Source organism: Amborella trichopoda, chromosome 12 (genome assembly GCF_054954075.1).
Source record: "Amborella trichopoda isolate Santa Cruz 75 chromosome 12, AtrichopodaSantaCruz75HAP2 v2.0, whole genome shotgun sequence".
Classification (NCBI taxonomy): Eukaryota; Viridiplantae; Streptophyta; class Magnoliopsida; order Amborellales; family Amborellaceae; genus Amborella; species Amborella trichopoda.
Window position 1 is genome coordinate 41,504,167 of NC_142347.1, and position 19,818 is coordinate 41,523,984.

At 35.6% G+C, this 19,818-nt stretch overlaps 1 long non-coding RNA gene across 17 annotated transcripts in view; it reads right to left on the minus strand.

Annotated features, from left to right (window-relative positions):
• Nucleotides 1-19,818, minus strand: part of LOC110008366 (uncharacterized) — a 102,954-nt gene that overhangs the window by 45,765 nt on the left and 37,371 nt on the right. For 15 of the 17 annotated variants that reach the window (XR_016045883.1, XR_016045881.1, XR_016045877.1 and 12 more), the window contains one exon: nt 14,671-14,961. The exons of 1 other annotated variant lie outside the window; for it this stretch is intronic. This is a non-coding gene — a long non-coding RNA (uncharacterized LOC110008366). Of the gene's footprint in view, nt 1-9,551; nt 9,634-14,670; nt 14,962-19,818 lie in introns of those variants that run through there. One more of the 17 variants, XR_016045866.1, reaches the window with a different exon arrangement.

A 19,818-nucleotide genomic window follows, 5' to 3' on the forward strand; every position in this document is an offset into this window, starting at 1 on the left:
ACTCCACGAAATTTATTACTACGAGGCATGAGGTTAAGCACCTCGTATATGTTTTTTGTGGTCTTAAATTCAACACTCATGTCAATCAACATGGTACGGATTGAGAGATCATAGTTGAATTACCACACCGTAGATGGTGTGCCAATTCCCATCACAAAGGCTTTACCATCCATCAAAGAGTTAAACCAAAACACCTTCTTGAGGCAAGTCTTGTGGCGAATAATTCTAAAATTCACAAGAGTTTCATCTCTTTTCAAATGAAGAGAATAATCAGCTGAGTTGTAATTTAGCCCTGAAGAGGCATCAACTACTTTTGCAAACTCACTATGAGATGCAGTACTCAGAGCTTCCCAATGGGCTCCTAAGAAGTGAGGGTCAAGGGACGTGACGTGGCACTTAGTCGATGGCATATCTTCTAACGTCTAGCCACAGGCATTGATTAACATTACAAATGCTTCATCCGCATCCACAACTCTGATTTTGGGTCTCATTAGCTTTCAACTTGGTATTCACTTCAACTACAGTCTCAACACCTAGCTGATTTCTCTCATTGAATGCAAAGATGAAAGGTATGGCCTCACCACTGAAAGTTGGATGAAAAATGACAGGAATGCAGTGGCTTACCTGGTTGCAAGCAGTTTGCTCCCCTCTTACACAGTGGATCTTCTGGGGCCACTCAACCCACGCTCTTGACCCAAGCTGTTTATCACCATCACACAAACCAAGGGAAATTCTTTGCTGTAAATTTCAGCAATGGTGTTGAGTTTATTGAAAACACCATCAATAAAAGTAATAGAATAAACACCAACACCCTTGGCTTTCACATAGCCATCAACCGCATAGCTAGCAATAGGCTCATTACAATATCTAATAAAGTTAAAGCACGGCTCAGGAAAGATCTTGAATGCCGCTCCAAAAAACAAATTATCTCATAACAGTCCAATAGCTAAATCAAAACCCACTAGAGGTGTCAAAATTAATGAGAGCATGGGCTTGCTTTGCATGCTCGAGATTGTGGAGATTTGCTAACTTATCCATTTTCCGGACTAAAGCACTGAGTTCTAGAATATAACTCAAAGCAATAGCTCCATGGAATGGACAACACAAGTTCTTATCAGAGAGGTCCAGATGATAATGCCTCGGTCTTGCCAATTCTCAAGAGAACACATGCACCCTCCAATGAATCAAACCAAGCATACAACGGAATAAAAGAATCCCAGATAGGAATTTGTGAATCTAGGCCCAACTTAAGTTTCAACCCAGGAACTTGAGCACCTAAGCCTCTATTCCTTGAGTTCAAACATTAGTATGCACTATGTTCTGGCAACAGCAAGAAGAACAAAACAACTTGGTCTAGAACCATGAAAAGACATAGGAGAGAAGAGTCTTGGATCATTTCTAACCATAACTCAATGGATATTTCCATTGGAAGTAATTTTGTAGAAAATATCACCTCTATGACATGTAAGATATAGCATTGACTTCATCGAGAGGAGATTGCCACCCATGTGATGTACTGCGAGTGCAACGCCAACAACTGAACTCATGTTTCAGAGGTTTTAGCATAGGCCTGCTTATTGCTTAAATGTTTCCAAGCCCATTGATCGTCCATTACACCACTTTGATGTAACAATACCAGAAAAGGTATATTGAGAAGACCAAAACCCGGAGTTCATCGCTTCAAAACGTTGTAACTCAATCTTAACGATATATAATTCTTGTCAATGTTTTCTGGGTCATGATGCCTCTTGTAGACATCTCAGTGATCACGTTTTGTGCACATTGAAAAATACCATCGCTGTGATGCAAGTGCGCAACACTATCGATCATAAGCACAACTAAGGAAAACTCCTCTCTTAAGATGCTAGAAAAACTCTAAAATTTGAGGCTCACTCTTGAATTTTGTGGTGTCGAAATGCAAATAATAAGTACCCTAGGCTTAGGGTTTTGAGGGGTAGATGAAAAGGGACAGATTTGGTTCCTCTATCAAGGTCATCAACTCAGCTTCAATTCTCTCATTGAGAATGATTTCATTAACCCTTTGATGAGCATATCCTATGGAGAACTCACTGGCTTAGAGTTCAAAGGTAATTACCACAATTATTTTAGTGTGAACCTCACATGGCACCCTAGATTTAGGTAAAACTCTAAGAGGAAAATCATCACCATCACCAACCCCCTCACTACATTCTCTAGGGACTGAGAAACAAGTTAACTCTAATATTTTGTGAACACTCCTTCATATCCACCCAGATCTTCATCAAGGACAGAAGCATCTACAAAATCCTCCCCAAGAGTGGGATCTTCTTTTTTATCCTCTTTAACAATTAGATCACCATTAGGTTTATGATTGCCCACCTTTCGCTCGACACTCAAATCTTCATTATGATATCCATCAAAGATTGGCGGAGATTCCCAATTGATGAGTTGCTAGTTTTGGAAAATATTTGAATGAAAATAAAATTTCTTCACAATTGTCCTCGAATAGAATTCCATAACACCCACTCAAATCATCATCAATTTGGCGCCTAGGTTGATGACATTGTGCATTGAATTCTTGACTATGATCAAGCCATGAGTTTGACATGTCTAACACCAATGTGGCCTACGACTCATGTTGCTCACCATAGAAACCCCTACATGATGATGTTATCGCCATGGACCTTATCTCGAATGGACCATGCCTATGTTGACACTGAGCACACATCAACAAGGCTACTATGTCTTTCATATCATTTGCCTTTCAGCCAATCAATCATACATAAGCAAAACTATCGACCCCTTTAGATTATTCAGCTTTTCGACCAATCATTTGAAGTTGTCTATAGATACCAAGTTCAAGTGACACAACATAAAATTTCACTTCATTTCAATACAACATCATTGGATTACATCAAATTTTACATCTTTATATACAATTCCAGCCACTAAACTTGGGGACTGAAATACACTTTTAAAACAAAATAAAATTCTAATTGGTCTTCTATTGCCATAGTCCATGACACAATATACATCAACAAGATTGATTAAGCACTTGATCATGCACATGGTCTCAAAAATACAACAATATACAAATGCATTGCAAAATTAAACATATAACCTTTGAATTACATCATACAATTTAAATTCAAGCTCCTTTCTCCATTAAATAGAAGTATTGTGTGTGTGCATAGAATTCGATCACGGGAAGCCGATCATAGAGCGCATTATGCTCGGTTTACAGCCTTAGGTCTTAGCTATGTGCCATGGGAGGACTTCCGATGGGCATAATCTCATAAGCCAAGAGCAACATCAAATAGGAATAGCCTTTAAGCATTATATCATCCACACTTTCATGGCACATTCTAACTATATGGGAGGGCCTAAAAAAATGGATTCAAAACCGCAGGAAATAAAAAGGGAAATTGTGGCACAAAATCACTCTCAATTTGGTAAGAAATTCAATAGCACGAGCATAAAAATTTGAACATAAATTTTCCTTTGAAAATCTCACCAAAGTAGACAACTAAGAGAGTGAATCAATTGACTGATTTAGATCGAAATTTCTAGGAAAAATTCAGCCAATAAAACCTCATGAAAACACTATAAATAATCTCTCATAACTTGGATTAATGAATTAGGAATTCAATCATCAACCTCAAGGGACTATATAAGCTCAAGATCTCATGAATAACATATGAACAATGTTTCGAGACTCGGCCAAGTTACTCACCCTCGCCCTAAGGGCAAGGCAAGTTAATCCGAATAGGTTGTACCGATTTTTAGATAGTACATACATAACTTTATATCACTTGTATGTTACGAATGCATGAATGGCGTATTGGATAACATATGCTTTCTATTTATAGTGATAGGGGCAAGGCGCTTTTTTTTTATTTTGGGTTAAAATTTTTGGAAATTATATATAATGTCACTTGTATGTCATAAATACGTGAATAGCGTATTGGATAGCATATGTGTGTGCTTTAAAGTGACTGGGGTTCGATTCCAGTCAAAGACACTCTTTTCTTTTTAAAGGGTTAAAGAGGCTGAAATATATATATATATATATATATATATATATATATATATATATATATATATATATATATGAAGGAAAACACTACAAAAAGCCCAAAGGTGAAATTTAAATTTTAAATTTTTTTTTTACAAATCATAATAATTTGAAATTTTGTAGTTAAGTGCGTCTTAGTGTGATGCACATGAATAAAATATAAAACAAATATTTGAATGATAAAAATTACACAAAATACCTCTATAAAGTTTTAGGGGTAATTTCATCATTTTATTTTTTCTATTTTTTTTTAAATATTTTATTTTGGTGCAACTTGGTCATATGTACACACGCCTCGAATTTTAGATAAATATGATTAGTACAATAATTATACAAATTCAAATACTACAAGATAACTGTGACCGTGTGATGAACTTTGAATGGTGATGAGGTGTCGGTGAAGTACTGTAGAACTTCACCAATAGGCATTTTGTAGATGCTTATATATATATATATATATATATATGTATATATGTATATATACATATATATATATATATATATATATATATATATATATATATATATATATATATATATATATATATATATATTTATTTATTTATTTATTTATTTATATGAAAAAGTCTTAAAAATACCTATAGGCGACATGCTACAGGCTTTTGTCCCTGACGGTTTTGCTTAAAAACCGCCACGAACCAATGGGAGTTGTGGAAGTCTCCCCATATCTTTTTGCTTCAAACTTTGAATGGTGGTAAAGCTGTAGGTGAAGTACTATTGAACTTCACTTATAGGCGTTTTGTAGTGCTACAGTGTTTTGCTCCTATCACCTAAAAACCGTTACGGACCGACAGGAGTTGTGGCGGTCCCGCCCCATATTTTTTTTCTTCAAACTTTGAACAATGATAAAGCCGTAAGTGAAGTACTGTAGAACTTCACCTATAGGTGTTTTGTAGTGCTTTCCTTTATATATATATATATATATATATTGGGAATTGAACTTATGAGCTCTTAAACGTACAAAGGCAACCCAAGTAGTATGACATCCAACGTCTAATGCTAAAGTTACAAAGGTTAAACATATTGGCCTTTAAAACTACTTTTGTACGCTGAGTAAAATGAATACCAATACGACTCACAAAGACTTATGCTAAAGTAAGGTAGGTTATAATATTTATTATCTTTATAGTTTCATTTTTTCGTTTTCTTTATTTTTTTTTAAAAAAGTGAACACGACTTGGGTGAGTTACTTAGACTAGAGCGAGTTACTCGAACTCGGCTGAGAAACTCGCTGCGGCTAAAGCCTGTGTACCTTGGCTAAGTTATGTTTCAAAACACTGCATATGAAAATAAATCATCATGGAAAATGCTGGGATTAGCTCACTAGCTCATATGAACATATGAGCCTAGCGACCCAAATTGAATCTGGGCCGATCTGACGGTCACGACCTCATTTCGTGCTTGAATTTCAATTTTTTTCAACAAATCCAAATCACTTGAAATTTTAGACATGTATTCTTCTCATCAAGGCGCACCTAATAAAAATATAAAAGAAAATTATTCGTGAAAAACAAAATGACCAAAATACTCTGAAACGTTTCGGGGGTATTTTGGTCAATTTATTTCATGCAAAATATTTTTTTAATATTTTTCAAAGATTCAACTATTTTTTGTGAACACAATCCTAAAATTTCAAGTGATTTGAAATTGTAGAAAAAAATTAAAATTCAAACACTACCGGACATCCATGATCGTTAGATCGGCCCAAATTCACTATGGGTCGTTGGGCTCATATGTTCAGATGAGCTAGTGGGCTAATCCCTGATTTTTCCAATTATCATATCTTGTTGTAATTGTGGATTTCCAGACATCAAGAGTCTTCAAAAAAGGCTTAAGAATGATCTCTTCAAGAAATTAAACATCCATCGAGCTAGGGTTTTAACTAGACTTGAGATCAAGCTCATGGTGTTTCAATGGAGGTTTCTCTCACTAGATCTTCACATCTCTCTTATTGTTTCTCACTAAGATGTTTCTCTCATGAATAAAAGGAAGAAGAAAACAAAGAGGGGTGTGGTACTCTCAAAAGGAGAGATTCTCTCACCAGAACACAAAGAGATGAGGAAAGAAAGTAAAGGAAGGGCATACCGTATAGTTTATGAAGAGAGAGAGAGAGAATCATGACAAATGAGGGCATCCCACATGTTTTGTGGCCTATTCTCTCTCTCTCTCGCGAAACTCTAATATGGAAGAGAAGAGAGAAAATAAAAAATGCGGGGCATGCCCCTTAGAGAGAGAGAAAGAAACTTTAAAATGTATGTAAAATGAGAGATTGAGCAGGTGTTTATAGCATTGAATGTAGAGATGCTTTAGACGTGCTGTAATCTTAGCCATTGAAGTTCAATATCCACAGCTAAAAAAGAAGGCTTGAACCTAGTCCACCATCCACCATCCTGTCATCTTGATGTGCAGTATGGATTTCCCCCATGGCCTCGCATGGACACCCATTGGCTATTTGGGTATCCTCGTGTGGCTCCCCGGGGACTTGTCCTTAATCATCCTTTTGTAAAAGTAATTCTGAAAAATAATTTTTCCTGTTCAAAAAAATTAAGAAAAAATCTCTAAAACTTCTCAAAAAAAATTTTAAATTTTTTTCTTCGAAATAAACCATTTTCACAATGTTCAAAAACATTTTCAAGGGAAATTAGGATCATATGGAGTTGAATTAGGAATCAGAGTACTCCACTTGGCTGGACCCAGAATCCAATGCCGCCTTCTTGGTTTGCCATTGTGCACAATCAGGGTTCATGATATAGCCTACCAAAGTCAAACCAATGAATGAACTTAAAATCCCAAGTACTGGCGGATTTTAGGTGCACCCCCAAGAAGACATGAATACACAAGGTGCAAGGCTTACTCTCTTGACACATGTGCATACCTCTTCTTAGTGGATCCTTGAAAGAGTCGCCTTTCCCATATTTCGTGATTGTTTATGCACATACTATAAGAAGGTTCTAAGAGTCAGGGATTTAGGCCCATGCCCTCTATAGGCCCTAACCTTCCCATACAAGGCAAATCACTAAGCTCATATCATCGTATACATAAAATCACATCGCCGTGGTGCATTCATCTAGTCATGAGATCCAATCTAGCTCAATAACAATAACAATAACCGACCCTAACTAGAGACAACCTTGAAACCTCTCGGTGCCTCTCATATATACACTAATCCTCCTCATGACTGTCCCAGGGTTTCCATAAATCTTGGTTCCAGTGTGCCAAGATCATAGTGTCACGTCACTCTTTTCATTCCCACTGCGATCAAGAGCTAAGCATGTCAATGTTACAAGGCCTTGAAAGACCATAACTCCAAGAATCTTCCACTTGGCCTTTTGAGGCTGCCTTAATCACATGAAGCATCATAATGCAAATCGATCCATATTGTGCAATAACAATCATAGCGATTCAATCGAACCATAAGGATCCACAACGGCCATACTGGTCCAACAATCATAACGATTCATAACGACCATGCCCATCATATATTAGCATATCACATAAGATCCACATTGTGCCATATTCATCACATAAAACAAACCATGAATAGTTCAGATATCATCTTTCCATATCATACTCATGCCAATGCTTTGTATGATAACCATGCACATGTTATGCCTCATCATGAAAGTCACATTCTCCTCAAATCTATATCATGCACATGTCCATCATTCCTTTTTGGTCTCAATCTCATATATTCTCATGCCTCTCTATCTTTTCTTAAGCAAACTTTCATACACATGCACATGTCTATATGAACAATCATGTTTATCTTCACAAACCCAAAAATTCTCATATAAAAATACATATGCTCATGATATCATGCTCATGCCAAGTGTCCAAGCATCACATGCTTGTACTCTTATAAATGTTCACACAAATGCATATGCAAGTGCCCATTCTCATATTCTCTTTCTCATGCATTGTTCTCAAACCTCCCTTAGTCATGGACCGGTACTAAAACAAGACCTTGTCCATGTAAGACTAAGTGTGGGATTTATGCTTGGATTTTCACCTGTGGGGATTTGGTTCTTAGGACCATACATTTTTTCTCATAATTCAATTCCTTTAATTTCTCATGAAAAACATACTCGGTTACCATGGGTAATAGATGTCTTCATGGACCGATTATATCAATCCTAGCTCCATAATCAAAGAGGTTCATCCTACAAACCTACAAGAAACCGGCCAACCAAGTACATTTAAGCTTTGGAACATCTTAGACAATCAGGTTTTTTTATATGTCATTATTGACAGTTTGATTTAAAGTAACCAATTATATCATTTGCCCACCCAAGATATGTCCCATAGGTTGTCACTACAATTGTGACTTGCCCACGATATGAGGAGTTCTCATATCACATGGCTATATCATGATCTACATAAATACGCACCTAAATAAGGTCTTGCACACTAATTTAAAAATTCCCAAATAATTCATAAATGCCTCCACTGAGGGGTGTACAAACCAATAAAGGCTACCCCAGTGGATCACCTATGTTAAAATAAAGAAGAACAAGTCCATAAGGGCATGAGAAACGAATATTTTGAAGGATTCTATGCATCGGTCCCATATAATCATCCATTGAAAATCAAGAGTCTAACAGAGAAATGCCCAAAAATTTTCACAAGTGGCAGCTTTTTTCAAGTGACTCTTGTTCTTCAATGTCGCACAATATGAAAGGCACAAATACTTATAGTGAAGCGAAAAAAATGGCTCAAGGGTTTCATGGAAAGATCAATTCCAAACAAGATGCCAAAAACTCTATTTGTCTTTATTAGAAAACATTCTCATATAATGCCCTCTTCTAAAAACTCATGTGAAATGGGTTGAGATAAATGTTTCCAAATTCGAGACCAAGTTTTCCCTCTTCAAAATAGTTTCACCATTTGACTCATCATAAATACTGCCACTCAAATTAACAAGGTTGTTTATCCAAAAGTCTTAGGAAAAAGATTTTTGAAATACAAACTCTTTTAATCCATCTTTTAAAACACTTCAAATAACTTAAAGAAAACTGTTTTAGTTTTCCCTCGATAATTGGTTACTATAAGATACTCCACTAACTTATGACTCACATAGTCATGGCATAATGCCAAAGAAGCCCCTTCGAGGGTCTATCCATGATAACAATGATGAGCAGTATATCTTAGTCACTGCCCATGTTGAAAAACAACACAATGGGAAAAATAAACTCATTAGGGCAAGATCCTTTTCCTTTGATTTCTCATATTCTTTTGCGCTCATACACTTGAGATTATGAGAGTTTTGTTTATAAAAATAAAAATTTCAAAACACTGATCTTTCCTCCATTGGTCTCAGTTATTTCAAATCCATTTGGTATGAATGTTGCCACCTTTCCAAATGGTAAAACCGTACAACGTTTATGGAAAAATTCTATCTCGTGCATAAAACCTTTCTATAACCAATGAACCTTATATGCCATAAATCACTACAATGCTCAAATAATCTCACAAATACCTAAGCAATGTGTCGGGACCTTAGCATCACAAACTATCCACAATAATAGAACACCAACCCTCGACTTCATTATCTTGGCATCCTAGAAAGCACAAAAGAATAAGATGAGGCACAAATCACCAAAAGGACTATCAATTACATGATGCAAACAATACATTTGGAATCCATCTTATAAGCTCTCACGTCACAAATAGCCCATATAAAAGAACCATTCCACATTCCACACAATATTCACAAAATTCACATGGTTAGTACATTTGCTATTACTTGAATTGCGCATATTCAATGCTTTAGTACATGAATAATTGATCTTGAATCAAGACACTCATCCCTTGTTTCATCTTCTCATACAAAGAGAGTACACAAGTTCTTAAATATCACATTATGGGCGCATTGGCCATTTCAAATTGATAGCTTATGTCACTAGTCCTTGCTTTCCAAGTACTAATCACCATACATAAGTCCAAGACAATCAACCAAGCATTAACCATAAGAAAACATGAAGTCAAGTTTTTTTATCATAAAAGAATGAATCCTCAAAATAGTAAAATCATGCATAGTAAGGTCAGAAAGTGTACCTTGCCGTTTTTTAGCGACCATCTTGTAGAGGACCAAGCATTTACTCTCGATCCATGATTTTCTTTCATTTTGTCTTTCCTAATTCATAATTGTGCTCATGCTCCAATCCATCTTTATGTGTCTTTGGCCTTGTTGAGAACATCATCTATCACTTTCTGGATGTAACTCGGATCTTGACCAAGAGTTGGATCTCGGGTATCAAACTTTGTACATGTGATACAATGGGGTTTATTCATTGATCTAATACACTCTATGGAGTCTCATGATGACTAACGACTAATGGTCCATAGTTAGATTGTACTAGAATCTATGATACCCTTATCCACTTACACTTAGGATGTCACTTGCTCAGTTTTCTGATTTTCTAGGTTGAGCACCATTTAATCCTAGGTTCATAACTTAAGGACTACCCAACATTTACTCATATGATTTTTTCCTACTTAAGGTAGACTAAAAACAGGGCAAATAATGTTCAGGGTTCAATACAAAATTCCTAACCGAGGTTTAATTTTAGTATTGTGTAACAAAAAATACAAGTTGATATAACTCTGATAGAATAGCCATATCTTTAAAATATGAGGTATTTTATGATAAAATAGTCATATTTTTATATGAAACTAGACATAATTCCACAAAAGAACAACATATCCCAAACTCAAGATTAGACGTTTTGATAGCTAAAAAACTCCATGCACAAAATTGCAAAGTTCCTAAAAAATCTGTACACGGATCTGGCACACTCATTATAATTGTCAATAACGTTCAAATTATCATTGATGTTATCATGGTATCTTTTCTACATGAAAGTAAACTCAAAAACACAAAATATCACCAAAGATCATCATATTGTTTATAGAAAATAAGCTCCTATCACTATGTCAAAAATAGTGATTAGATCTGGCAATTTCTAGCCATGATCTCTATACCATTAGAACTATCATCCCTCAAAACCTTGGAAAAATAACTATGGCTACCATGCTCAAGAACTAATGCACTTCCTAAATCAAAATTTGAGCCAATTCAAACAATGGGAAAAAAATGGGGCAAATTGAGGTACAAATCACTCTCAATTTGGTGAGAAATTCAATAGCATGAGCATGGAAATTAGGACATAAATTTTCCTTTCAAACTCTCAAGAAAATACGCAACTAGAGAGCGAATAATTTTGCTAATTTAGATCAAAATTTGCAGGAAAAATCTCTTCAAGAAATTAAACATCAATGGAGGTAGGGTTTTCTCTAGACTTGAGATGAAGCTCCATGGTGCTTCAATGAAGGTTTCTCTCACTAGATCTTCACATCTCTTTTATTTTCTCTCACTAAGATGTTTCTTTCATGAATAAAAGGAAGAAGAGAACAAGGAGGGGCATGCTACTCTCTCTCTAGATCTTCACATCTTCCTTTACTCGCTTTCTCTCCTCATCCATTGTTTCATGAGCCATATTCTTATTCTCAAGCATCTAACCTCCAATACTGACGTATAGCTATGAATGAGGAAATTCAAGCTTTAGAGGCAAATCACACTTGGGATTTTATCCCATTGTCCACAGAAAAGCATATCACTGGTAGTAAATGAGTTTATAAAGTCAAGTTTCGAGCTGATGGCACACTTGATCGGCACAAGGCTTGATTAATTGCTCAGGGTTATGCTCAGGAGCATAGCATCGATTATGAAGAAACTTTCGCTCCAGTTGCTAATATGACAACAACTCATACTTTTATTGCACTCGCTTCTATTCGTGAGTGGCCATATGGAAGATGGATGTCAAAAATACATTCCATAATGGCGAACTTCAAGAGGAAGTTTACATGCGTCAACCACCTGGGTTTGTTTCTCAAGATAAGTCATTGGTTTGTCGACTTCGTAAAGAAATTTACTGTCTCAAACAAGCTTCCCGTGTGTGGTTTGAGCGTTTTTTGGCTGTCATTCTTGCAACTGGCTTCACTCAAAGTACATGTTTATTCATCACACAAAGCATGGAATTTGCATTATTTTATTATATATTGATGATAGTCTTATCTCGAGCAATGATTTCACTTCCATCAAGGACGTGAAGCTACGATTGCAAGAAGAATTTCTAATGAAAGGTCTTGGGGAAGTATCTTATTTTCTTGGCCTCGTTGATACACCCATGGAACTCAATATTAAACTTTCTGTACATGTTGGAGATCCTCTTCTTGAGCCTACGATGTATCGCAAACTCGTCAACTCCCTCATCTATCTTACTATAACTCGCCCAGATATCGCCTATGCTGTCCATGTTGTGAGCCAATTTATTTCAAATCCTCGATGACCACATCTATCAGCACTTCGTCAAATTTTACACTATGTTCGAGGCACTTCCATTTGTGGCATATTTTTTACTCTACATCCTCTGTAGATCTCAGTTCATATGCAGATGCAGATTGGGTAGGTGATCCAGACACTTGCCGTTCTACTACAGGACATTGTGTGTTTCTTAGATCATCATTAATATCATGGAAGAGCAAAAAACATGACACTTGTTTTCAAGTTAAGCACTGAAGCTGAGTATCGTGCTATTTAATCTGTTGCTAGTGAGATTGTTTGGGTTTGTGCTCTTCTCAATGAGTCTAATATCTCTATCTCAAATCCCACATGTTTATATGCAGAAAACCAATGTGCAATTAAGATTGCATCTAATCCAGTTTTTTATGAGTGAACAAAGCATATTAACATAGATTGCCATTATGTTCGTTATCGCTATCTTGATGGTACATTATCTCTCCCTTATGTTTTTTCTACTGTGCAAATGATTGATATTTTCACCAAATTTGTTACTCGGAGCCACAATGATTTTCTAGTGAAAAAGCTAATACTTTCCTCATGTCCGCATCTGCTTGAAGGGGGGTAATAATGTGTATAAAAAAATAAAATGTACAATTTTCAGTTGTCCTTTACTTTCATTGTATATTTGTGTAGGGATAATGTGGTCTACACTAAATATGTATTTGTATATAAACCATTTTAGGGTTTCATTATTTGTTAATGAGAATTGATCAAGATAATTTCTCTCTCTAGACTGCTCTTGAGCTCTGCATCTTCTCTAAATCTAACAATTCTCGCACTAGAATACAAAAGCATGAGGAGAGAAAGCGAGTAAAGGAAGGGTGGATCATATAGTTTATGAAGAGAGAAAGTCATGAGACATGAGGGCATCCCACACTTTTTTAGGCTTATTCTCTCTTTTGATACTTTAATATGGAAGTGAGAGAATAAAAACTACAAGGTTGTGCCCATTAGAGAGAGAAAGAAACTTTCAATTGTGTGAAACGATAGATTAAGGGGGTATTTATAATGTTGAGTGTAGAGATGCTTTATATGTGATGGAATCTTGACCATTGAAGTCCAACATCCGTGGCTATAAAAAGAGGTTTGATCTTAGCTTACCATCCACTATCATGCAATCTTAATGCGTAATATAGATTTAACACCCATATCCTTCATTTTTAATAACCATAACTCACTCCAATTTTCCTTGTATGAAATTACTTTTGTTCTTTTCATATAATTGAACTTAAATTTAAGTTGGAGGGTATACCCTTAAGTTAATTTGACAAAAATTCCAACAAAAAAATAAAATTTGAAACTTCCCTCCATTTTATAAGAGCACGCGCGGCTAATCAAATCTTGTCACATAAGGTAGGTAGGTAAGTGCACTATTGCCACATACCCTTAGGGTTTCTATTTTTAATTTCAAAACCTATGCCCCTTCTAGAAGGGTTTACACATGCACAAACCATTTTCATTGCCCATTTAACATGTGCCAAAATTAAATTTTCAATTTTCAAAATAGCATAAAATCCAATATTACAAAATGCCCCATATCATAACAAATTACACAATAACCAAAATGGCCACCATGGGGAATGACATCATCCTGACATCATCACCATGTGGGGCTGATGTGGAGGCTCCCATGGCACCACATGGGTACCCATTGGCCATTGGTTGTCCGGTGTGGGTCGCTGGGCGTCTATCCTAAATTGTTCTTTTGTAAAAGTAATTTTAGAAATGACTTTTTCTAATACGAAAAAATCCAAAAAAATCTCCAAAAATCCTTTTAATCATATTCAATCAAAATAAATCATTTTCACAATGTTTAAAACATTTTCAAGGTAAATTAGGATTATATGGAGTTGAATCATGTGCGGGGATTCCTCTCACGGCAAATGTGCATACCACTTCTAAGTGGATCCCCAGAAGAGTCGTCTTTCTCATGCTTTGCAACTATTTATGCACATGATTTAAGGAGATTTTAAGAGTCAGAGATTTAGGCCAATGCCCTCAGTTGGACCTAACCTTGCCATGCAGGGTTAATCTTCTACCACATATCACCATACGCAAAAAATCACATCACTATGGCCCAATCATGAGGTGTAATTGAGCTCAATAATAATAACAATAACTGACCCTTACTAGGGGCAACCTTGAAACCTCTTGGTGCCTCATATATATATATATATATATATATATCAATCCTCCACAAGACTGTCCAAGGGTTTTCATAACTCTTGGTCTCAATGCGTCAAGATCCTAGAGTCATGTCGCTCTTTTTATTCATTGTAATCAAGAGCAATAACACGTCCATTTTATAAGTCCTTCAAAATCCATAACTCCAACACCAATCTAGATCATGAGCACCATACATATGGCCACATCTACTACAACAACCAGTCATGGAAATCAACGTGTAACTCACAACGTTGGCTTTGAAACCAAATGGTGCAAAGCCAACACTGAAAAAAGGAGAGATCTAAGACCAATTCAGCAACATTAACCCGTCCATCTCGGTTCATCGATAAGTGAAAAGCTGCCAAGAGCACAGTGAAGGACAGGAAAGAAGTGACTTTCAGCCCTATATCACACCACTACATGTAGTAAAGGAAATTTTCTTTAATGAAATAATTAATTACTTCCGTTACAACAATATACATTTTATATATATATATATATATATATATATATATATATATATATATATATATATATATATATATATATATCGATTATGTTAGGGTACACACTATAGAATAATTTATAATTGTACTCAACAAATTTTGGATACTTATATATATCTTGTTTTGTACATGAAAGACTTTTTTGGTGACGGCATTTTTTATCATTAGGAAGGGTGTGACATCATCCACATGGGGTGTGACGTCACCCATAAAGAGTACTCTAGTGGAATTTAATATTACATGTGGGTGATGTCACACCCTATGTGGAAGATATCACACCCTACCTAATGACCAAGAAAACCATTAGAAAAAAATACTCCATGTACAAAACAAAGGTACATACGTGTCCAAAATTTGTTGAGTATAATTATAAAATGTTTTAACCATATATATATATATATATATGGGAGTGATTTCATGCAACGATTGTATGGTAATATAATGAAACAATCTTCAAAAACTATGTTAGGGCTATTTGTTTGACTCAGATTTTTAAATATACACTGCTTTAATTCTAATGAACAATCACACAAAGAAAAATTTCAAAACACAACCTAGGAAGTATTTGTTTTAGCCAAGTTAACGTAGGTCGTCCATTTTGATGGGATGTTTAGATCCAGGCCTTAGAACGATCTATTTCCTTTCAAAAAAATTTAGATAACTTTATTGTCATTAGATTTGCAATGTTAAATAATAAATAATTGATTTTGAACTCATAAAGTCCTAGATCGTGAAATTCACCAAATGGACGGTTTATATTGATTGTTGGAGGGCACTCATTTTGACCATATATAGGGTGCATATTTATTTATTTATTTATTTTTGGATTGATTATTGAGATGAAGAGCGTGTGTATACAAAATTTTGGGTCATACAAATACCCCAAATATGGTTTTCTAAAAGTGTGGTTTCATTATATTAGAATGACATTGTGACATGAAATATATATATATATATATATATATACATACAAAAATATGAGATTAGCCCACTAGCTCATATGAACATATGAGCCCAACAGCCAAGATTGAATCTGGGCCGATCTAACGATCACATTTGTCCGATAGTGCTTTAATTTTATTATTTTTTTATAATTTCAAAAAAGAAATCTTCCAATTAACAAAAATAAGAGAGAAAAAGTATAGGGATCTATACCATATTAAATGCATTAAGAATGATGATCAAATGGTCTTGATGAAGGATGACGAGGTCAACAAAAAGTTGAGAGGTTATTTTAAAAAAGTATTAAATGAAGAACACAATGGGAACAAAGCGGTAGAAAGAACTGTTGGTACAAATGAGGGTCGAGGTCGTAGATACATTCGTAGGATTAAGATATCAAAAGTAAAAGAGCTTTGAAAATGATGAAGAAATAAAAGGCTTTAAGACTAGATGGTAGCCCAATTAGGTTTGGAAGTGCATGGAGGAGATTAGCATTGGCTAGCTGACGAAGTTTTTCAACAAGGTGTTGAGAACAAAGAAATGCTGGAAGAATAAAGAAAAAGTATTTTGGTACCTATTTACAAGAACAAATGTGACATTCAGAATTGTGCAATGATCGAGGGATCAAGCTTATAAGACATATTATGAAGCTCTGGGAGAGAGTGATTGAGCAACAGCTAAGACATGAAACGCGTGTATCTAAATAACAATTTGGTTTTATGCCAGAAAGGTCGACAACTGAGGCTATTTTCCTACTTAGGCAACTAATTGAGAAGTTTAAAGCGAACGAAAAAGACCTCCACATGGTCTTTATTGATTTATATAAAACTTATAATACAGTGCCTCAAGATTTGATTTGGCTGGTACTAGAAAACAAAAGAGTCTCTAGACATTACATTGACCTGGTGAGATATATGTATGATGGAGCGCTAACTAGTGTACAAACAACTAGTGGAGAGAGGACTTAGTTTTAAGTGACAATAGATCTACATCAAGGATCAGCATTGAGCCTATAACTCTTTGTCTTAGTTATAGGCGACTTAACTAGGCACCTACCGGATGAGGTACCATGGTGCATGTTGTTTGCAAATGACTATGTTTTAATCGATAAGACCCGGAACGGAGTCAATACAAAATTAGAACTTTGGAGGGATGCTATAGAATCCAAAGGTTTTAAAATTAGCCAGACTAAGACAAAGTATATAGAATGCAAGTTTAGTAATAGTAGGAAAAGGATGAGGAAGTATTTAAGATTGACGGTTAGAAAATACAAAAAGACCACACTTTAAATACATTGGGTTGATAATCCAGGAAAATGGAGAGATTAAAGAAAATGTACATTTAATTGGAGTTGCGCAGACGAAATGGAGATGTACAACTGGAAATTTATGTGATTGCTACATACCAATGAAATGTTGGGCAGACAAAAAAAAATATACCCAAAAAAAGAGTATAGTGGAGATGAGGATGTTGAGATAGAAGAGTGACAAGACAAGAAGAGACAAAATTCGAAATGAATCCATTCAGGAGAATTTAGGTGTGGCACCAATAGGTGATAAGGTGAGAGAGAGTAACTGAAGTGAGCTAGCCATGTGTGGCGCTGACCAAGTGCAATACCTGTTAGGAGGTGCGAGTTAGTTTGGAAGGATTAAAAAGGGTAAGGTGTAGGCCGGAAAGGATGCGGTTGGAAGTAGTCCGAAAAGTTATAAGGACTTATGGCCTTACTGAGGGTATGCCTTTAATAGAGTAGAATGGCGAATCAGGATTCGCGTAACCGACCCCAATCAATTAGGAAGAGGCTATTATGATGATGATGATGATGATGATGATGTTTATGCTGGGGTACTCATATATATGAGTATTCCCTTAATGTACTCAACTTCTTGGGACAATCATATACCCTTGTTTTGTAATATAGAATTTTTTAATAAGGGTACCATTTGTAATTAGGAGGGGTATTATAGATATTTTTTATTAGTGGGTGATGTCATCCTCCACTACATACATTAAATGTTCTTTCTATCAAAAATTTCAATTTTACCCCTATTTAATTATATATAATACCCTAGGCAAAAATATTACTACTTAGTGAAGTAGGGGTATTGAGTGTCAAAAATGTTTAGTACTTTAAGTATATATATATACACACACACACACACTTGCAAGTCCCCATTGAGGCAACCAATTTCACATCTATTGGAACTTTATATCATCAACTCTTTAACTCATGGGAACTCAAAATAATATTATTCTACTAAAACTTGTTATTATATGGGGACTTTATAGCACTTTCTTCTGCCATTGACTTTATAGTACTTTATTCCAACATGTCCAACTTAACAAGTTGTATAATTCCAAAAACATCCCTACTTCAAATTAAAAAATAAAGACTTTTCTAGCCAATGACTTGATGAGATTTGCAATTTTGCATCATTTAACCTTCACTAATGCCTTTAATTCTATACCCTCACCTTACTAACCCTACCCCATAGACCTAGTCTGAACTCTACCGCCTTTAGGCAACTTTCCATCCAATCCCATTTAATAAAGGAGACCTTAAACTATTATAAACCCTACACACTTTGGCTAGAATAAGAATAAGAAATTCTTTTAACGAATTAGCCTGGGTAGGATCTCCTACAAGTTTGGAAGAAAGAAGCACAAAGGTCTTCTTGGAAATTTGGTGCATGGTGGAGTGTACATCCCAGCCTCTGCTACAATATAGCCCATATTACCCAGATAAATTAATTTGGATTTCCCAAGTTCACCAACAGGGTAGAGAAATTTTTTTCATTTTATTTTTCAATATAATATTTAGCTATTTTTTTTGTAAAAAATATACACAAAATTTCAGCTTAAAAGGATTTATAAAAGATTATTGTTTATGCCTGATTTTGAGGCAAACGACCCATAGACCTTTTGACCTTGACCTTGAAATTAAATGGTCACTCCGAGGTAGTTTAAGGCAATCCATTGAATTACGGTCTACGAGAGAGATCGATCTAAGGACCGCTCTCTTGTTGACCATCTGCTTTCCGAAAGACATCTACAAATAAGAGGGGATGGATTTGGAAAATGTTTTCAAAAAAGGCCGAAACAATATGGGTTAATGACAGAAGAAACCTGGACAAAATGCAATTATAGAAAAATGAAATATAGGGAAAGTAAGGGAAAGATAAACTCAAGCTTGACTGCTATGCTTGGCTCGACCCCCGGAGTCGGTTGCCCATTCAAGATCGAATTTAGCGCATCGACTTCTTCCAATTCTCTAGAATCGGCCGGGTGGGATAGATTGCATTAGTGTTGGGTCTAAGCGATATAGAATTATGGCTAAATATGGATTAGGTTCTTAGGAGGAGTTTAGCTTTTAGAGAGCATTGACATTATTGACATTAGGGTCTTGAGGATACTTGGGTTAAGATATGAGTTCAAGGTCTCTAAGAGTTCAAAGGGGAGTGTCAGGTGTGGCAGAGTTTCGCCTAAGGGTCCTAAAACTCAAGGCAAATGTTCCTATGTATAAGAAATTGCTCCTTCAACACTGCCAGAAAATTTTCTTTCAATCAGGACCATTGATCTTCTGAGCTATAGCCAGTAACACCCGGGTTGATACCTCTAACATTGATATCTTGTGGTATGCAATTATTTCAAAATTGTGTTAATAGTGCTTCCGCTGAAGTTTAATCGTTTTGACAGGTGCAATATGTTTCAATATTTATTGAAAACACTGTTCTAGAGCGCACATGTTACCAACACTTGATACAGATATT